Raw genomic sequence first — 6,937 nt, 5'->3', positions numbered from 1 at the left:
AACGCGTCGTTTTGGTGATTTAATCTGACGATAAATCCGATGGTAAAATTGGGGCTAAATTCACCACCGCACTTGGAGCACCCGCTGTCACCGCAACTCCATGTGATTCTGCTGCTACTGCTATCCCCGTCGCATCCTCTGCCACGGTTGGTGTTAATGTCGCTGTCACCATCGCCTTTGTCACCACCACATTAAAGAAACACTGTAACCACTATCATCAGATTGGTTTGTAAGTATGGTTATTATATGTTTTCAGATTATTTTGTAAGTTTAATATTTTGTTAGGTTTTTTGTTAAATCAGTGGTTAAATTTGTTTAATGAAGTTTGTTATTAGGATTTGTTGTATTAATTTAATGTAAACAAAAATTAAATAATGTTAGGGTAGATTAAGTAAGGTGAGATTCAGAGTGCTTGAGTTGTCAGAAGATTTTAGTTGAGTTTAGTGATTGATTCATTCAATTGCATTAAACTTATGTCACACATTTTTGTCATGCCTATTGTTAATTTGGTTGAATTAAACGAATTAGGTTTTAATTAATTGGAATAATGAGTTGTACCTATTATGTCAAAAAGGAATTTTGAATTAGGACGATGCTATTTTCTTTGAGATCAATTGTAGTTTCTTTCTTCTGTTGTCTATGCAATAATATTCTAGGTTGGTTTTCTATCTCTGAATATAATGAATTGTTTAAATTTTATGTTGGACTTATGGTGCACAAATTTGTGACTCGCACAACTGAACTGGCTAGTGCACCAGGTCGTTCAAGTAATACCTCAGGTGAGTGAGGGTCGAATCCCACGAAGATTGTTGGATTGAGCAAGCTGTGGTTATTCTGCAGATCTTAGTCAGGCGAATAAAAAGTTGATTGTTGTTGTAAACGCATAAAATGAAATAATAGAGAAAGCAATACTGAATTGATATAGAAACGATGGTGGAGACTCAATTAAGGCCTCGAAGATGCTTGTTCTTCCAGATTAATACTTCTTACTGTCTACTTCAACAACGAATGACTCATTCAATGGAAACGCTGTAAGTGATCAAAGCCAGGGTCAGTGATCATTCAATCTGGATGAGGGTGAAGCCCACGCATTTAGTCTCTGGTGATCCTACTCAAAACGCCACAGACAAAGTCGGATCTTCCGGATCGGAGAATGAAGCTCTATGGTTCTAGCCTTAACGCCACAGAAACCTCAGTTATCCATGACTAACGAGATTTTATGTATTTTATCCCAATTAGCCCAGATACGTGTTGGAATCTATGATGCACTCTCAAGCTGTAGCTCTATACTATCCTGTCAGGGACTTACAAGAACTCATGTAGAATAAGGGGTCATACGTCAGTTCCACCCCAGATTCATAAGGATGAAGAATGAAAATGCATCATAGAATAGAATCAGACATAAATTAGAATAGAAAAGTAATTGTATTAATCCATAGGAATCAGCAGAGCTCCTGACCTTAACCTAGGAGGTTTAGTATTGCTCATACTGTGCGTAACTTCATTAATAGAATAGAATCACACCTGTGCATACGCACAAGTTCCTACACATGACTTCATTAAAAAGTCACGTGGCTCGCGATTTGGAGGCTTTTTGGCCCATTTCTAATGGGCTTGGAGCATATAAGGAGGCTAGCAACACACCCATTCAAACAATACAATATACAACACACTTAGGATAGTTTTAGGGTAGTTTAGTTTAGGTTTTCTCTCAAATTTCTTAGGATGTAATTAGGGTTTATATTTCATGCTTTCAATTTCCAATTTTGATCTTGGTCTCTTGCTTATTTTCATTGTAAGTATTTCTTAATTTTCTCTTTTATTGCACTACTTGTTCTACATCTTCTTACACTTTAATTTCCTTTGGCAATATATATAGTTTTGCAATTTTGAGTTTTAGTTAATGAATTTGATATTTAGTGATTATTATATATTTGTTGAGTTTCCATTGTTGATTTTGTTCCTTGGTTGTTCATAGTTTTGAGTATTATTGCAATTTTGCCATGTTTTGCGAATATGCCTACCATGTTTTTGATAAAATGTCAATTTTGAATATGGAGTGAATTTCCACCCCTTGACTTGGAAAATGAGTATATGGATCACTAGAGTCATAATGTCCGACATTTAATGATAATTCTCGAGTTGTTAGTTGTTATTGTTTCTACTAACGCTAGCTTTTTGCTAAGGTAATTAGTAAGTTAGCTAGGATTTGTGGATTAATAACAATTATGCTCACTTGACTTACTCTTCGATGTTAAGGGTTGACTAGGTGAGATTAATCCATCATAATTATCATAGTTGTAGTTATGGCAAGGAAGGAATTCCATAACTCATCCCAAGTCAAGGCTTCCATTTATGTTTTGAACCGCTCTTCACTCACTTTAAAGCTTTACTTGTCTATATTACATACATAGTTCTTTTATTCCTTTATTAGTTTATTAATTACAATTTTGAGTGTTCTTTTTATTTCTTAATTGCTTGCTTCATGATTGAAAACTCCCTTGCTTCTCACAACCAAAATTGTGCGCTTATTGTCACTAGTTCCTAGGGAAGACGACCTGAGGTTTAATCACTCTCGGTTATTTGAATTTGAATTTAAACTTTGATTGATGGTCAATTGTTGGGTTGGGACTATACTTGAAATGGAGAAATTCTATCTTTGTGAAATTCCTAACCCACTTTAGGCCATCCAAAAAGTTTTTGGCGCTGTTGCCGAGGAGCTAGTGCAATGAGTGCTAAAATTTTGGTTGTTGTGAATATGTGAATAGTGTGAATAGATACTTTATGAGTTGTTTGATTATTTTTTCTATTAATTAGGATGTTGTTTCTTTTTTTAATTAATGTCTTTAGTTTTTATTTTCAATTTTCTCTATGAGTTATTGATAAACCACTATTTTATGGTTTATATTGTGTTTAATTGTGTGGTTTTATCATGATTATTACCCACTTATTCATTAAATTAGCATGAAATTATAATTCCTTCCTAAATTTATAACATGTTTGGAAACCGCTTCCTAGAGACTTTAATTATGTATTTTTAATTCTCCTTTATTCCATTCGATGCCGTGATCTGTGTGTTGAATGTTTCAGACTTTATAGGGCATGAATGAGTTGGAGATTGGAAAGGAAGCTAGCAAAAATAGAAGGAACACAAGAATTTGAGGAGATAACTAGCGAGAAGTGACGCGGTCGCATGGCTCACGCGACCGCGCGATGGAGAGCAAATCGCAGTGACGCGACCGCATGACTCACGCGGCCGCACGGATTGGAAAAGCTCAGGCGACGCGGTAGCGTGGACGACGCGAACGCGTGGCAAAGAAAAGCGCGAATGACGCGTCTGCATGGATGACGCGATTGCGTGACATGTGCGATCTGCATAATCTGCAGACTTCGCTGGGGGCGATTTTGGACCTTATTTCGACCCAATTTTCGGCCCGGAACAGCATACTAGAGCCAGAGAATATGCAGAAATAAATGGACAACATTCATTCTACACAGTGGACAGTTTTTAGATCTAGTTTCACTCCTTTAGGTTTTCTTCTCTAGGTTTTAGGAATTTTAATTTTGAATTGATCTTAGCATTGGAATATTGAGAAGAGTTATTTCCTCATCAAGACCTCATCATTCTAGTTCATTCTCTTAACTTGGTTTTATTCTTCCATGTTCTTTGCTTTGTTCAATTTTGTCATTTGAATACTTTCATGATTATTTGATACAAGGATTATTTCTTCCATTTTGATTTATTTTTCCATTCCAATAATCATGTCTTCTTTTAATTTCCTTTCATGTGTTATGGATTTATTATTTACAATGAGTGAGTAGTTCCCTCACTTGATGGGGAGTTGATTGAAAGGAACTCTTGAGTTGGAAGGATTGAAAGAAAAATTGTAATTGGGTTAACTATTGGATTGTTATCTAATCACTAACACCAATCCCTTTGAACTAAGTGGGTTGCAACTCGTGAACAGATTTAGCATTCCAACTTGTTTGATTTTCCTTTACCTAGTAAAGGATAACTAGACGGAACAACCATTAATTATAAATTAATCTTGAAATCATCCCATCAATAATAGAGATTCTAACTAATCAACTCCCAGTCAAGGCTCTTATTCATATTATTTAAATTTCCTCTTTTTAATTTTCCCTCTACTTAACTCAACTTCTTGGAACATCTGATTAATAAAATAGCACACTTTTCTGCAACTCGTTGGGAAACGACCTGGGACTCCAACTCCCAGTAATTTTTAATTTAAACTCTTTGTGACATATTTCTAAATTGATAGGCAGATTTTTGGTGAGTTAAGAACTATACTTGCAACGTAACTATTTTAATAATTTTTAATTCACCAACTTCTGCGCCTCATCAATTTTTGGCACCGTTGCCGGGGAGTTGTAATAGAGTGCTAAAGTTATTAATTAGAATTTATTTATTTGCATTTTATTTTATTTTGCTACTATGAGCTGCATGTTTCTTCCGTCAAATGACACGTTCACTTCCTGATCCGCGCTTGCTAATATTTGATCCTGAAATTGAAAGGACTATTTCACGAATAAGGAGAGAACAGTGTCTGTTAGTCTGCTCTGAGGGCGGATCTGAGAGTGAACTTGAGGAAGAAACCAGCCCCCGTTCTACTGATTCGGTTGTTTTACGTGCAGAAGACATGGCAGCTAGGAGAGTTACCATCTAGGAGGAAGGAGCCCCTGATTTTACAATGCAACCGTTTCAAGCGCATCATCCAGCGGTAGCTACATATTTTGAAATAAAGATCGCACTGCTAAATTTGATGCCCAAGTTTCATGGCCTACCTGCTCAAGAGCCTATCAAGCACTTGAGAGATTTCCAGGCAGCCTATTCTACTGTCAGGCGTGATGGTACTGATGAAACTTCAATTTTGCTGAAAGCTTTCCCGTTTTCTCTTGAGGGAAAAGCAAGAGAGTGGTACTACACTCAACCTCTAGTAAATGTATCCAACTAGGATACACTCAGAAAGGAGTTTTTGGAGAAATTCTTTCCATCTGAAGTTACTGATAAACTGAGGAAGGATATTTCCATAATTGTTCAGGATGACAATGAAACTCTCTTTGAATACTGGGAGCGCTTCAATAATCTTCTGGAAGCATGCCCCCACCACATGATTGACAAGATAGTGTTACTTAGCTATATCACACAGGGCATGAGGCCCCAAGATAAGACCACATTGGAAAGTGCTAGCAATGGGTCTATGAAGAAGTACAAGACCACTGATGAGGCTTGGCAATTGATCAGTGATTTAGCTGAATCTACTAGGAACCACAGACAAAGGCAAGGCCGTTCAAAAGCCGTTGCAGAAGTATCCTCTAATAGAGAGACTTCTGCTCTAACTCAAAGGATATGTGAGATGACCAACTTGCTGAAGCAGATGCAATTGAATCAACAACAAGCTCAGCAAGCTCAACCTCCTTCGCCACAGCAAAACCAACAACTAGTCCCACAAAGAATTTGCGAAATCTGTGCTGATTACAGCCATTACACTGATGAATGCCCGCAGCTCTAACAAGAAGACAACATGGTGGCATCCACTCATAACTTCTATGACCGCCCCAACCAAGGGTACAATCAAAGTGGAAATAATAACCATGGATGGCAGGACAATTCTAACCAGAATTGGAGGGACAACAATAACAGAGGAGGCCGAGATAATCAGTGAAATCAGAGGTGGAATAATAACAACAACAGGCAGCAGAATCAACCTTACAGAGCACCTCACCTGAGGCAAAACCAAGGACCACAGAACAATCAACAGCAGACATCTCAATTTACTCATTCTTATTTATCTCCTAATGAAGAGCTACTACAATCTTTTGAGCGAAGACAACAGACCATGGAAAATAACATGAATAGTATTAACGCCAGTCTGAATGGTCTCACCTCTACTTTGCAAGCTCTTATGTCACAGCTTGGATCAACGCAAAATTCCAGTAACCAACCTTCAAGCTCCACTGGAATCCCCTCTCAACCATTACCCAATCCAAAGGGAGGCATTAATGCCATCACCCTAAGGTCTGGAACCACACTGCAGGAGAGGAGTGATGCCAAGGCATCTTAGGCTAGTTTCACTAGTATTTTTCTGTTAGTTTTAGTGGTTTTATGCACTTTCTTGAGCTTAAAGTAACCAAGAATGGTTAAAAGAATAACAAAGCAATGAACCATCCAAACAATATGATTTTGATGCAATATCCATGAGTTTTAGTTATATTACTTGAATGCTATGAATGGAAGATTTCTCATGAAATTTTGCAAGACTTTGATGCAATTGTTTGGATGATTTCAGGGAAGAAGAGGCTAGGCAAGGAAGCAACAAAATCAATAAAGGAAGCTTGAATATCACATGTGGAGTTTAAGTTCCAGTTTAAGCCTAAACTGGAGCTTAAACGCCAGAATCATGAAGGCTAAGAAATGCTGGAATTGAAGTTTAACCTCCAGTTTGACCTCAAACTGGAGGTTAAACGCCAGAATGAAAAGTCTCACCAAAGAAGCATTCCACGTTTAACCTCCAGTTTGACCTCAAACTGGAGGTTAAACGCCAGAATGATAATGCCACTCAGGAAGGAGTTCCACGTTTAACCTCCAGTTTGACCTCAAACTGGAGGTTAAACGCCAGAATGGGAAAAGCACCAGGGAGCCATTTCCACGTTTAAGCTCCAGTTTGACCTCAAACTGGAGCTTAAACGTGTTCGACCAAGTTTTCTCCTCCAGGGTTGCTCTCTCCATTTCCACGTTTAAGCTCCAGTTTGACCTCAAACTGGAGTTTAAACGTGTTCGACACCTCCAGGGCTACCTTTCTAAGCTTCCACGTTTAACCTCCAGTTTAACCTTAAACTGGAGGTTAAACGTGTTCGACCTCCAGGATGCCTCCTTCCATTTCCACGTTTAACCTCCAGTTTGACCTTAAACTGG

The 6,937-nt window shown here is 37.9% G+C and overlaps 1 non-coding gene across 1 annotated transcript; it reads right to left on the bottom strand.

The window, feature by feature from the left end:
• Positions 1 to 5,030: 5,030 nt before the first annotated feature.
• LOC112739066 (small nucleolar RNA R71) lies at positions 5,031 to 5,138 on the bottom strand. The gene has a single exon (XR_003170006.1). It is a non-coding gene; the product is annotated as a small nucleolar RNA R71 (small nucleolar RNA).
• Positions 5,139 to 6,937: the final 1,799 nt, after the last annotated feature.

This window comes from Arachis hypogaea, chromosome 13, assembly GCF_003086295.3.
Source record: "Arachis hypogaea cultivar Tifrunner chromosome 13, arahy.Tifrunner.gnm2.J5K5, whole genome shotgun sequence".
Classification (NCBI taxonomy): Eukaryota; Viridiplantae; Streptophyta; class Magnoliopsida; order Fabales; family Fabaceae; genus Arachis; species Arachis hypogaea.
This window is presented reverse-complemented; position numbering and strand designations above follow the sequence as displayed.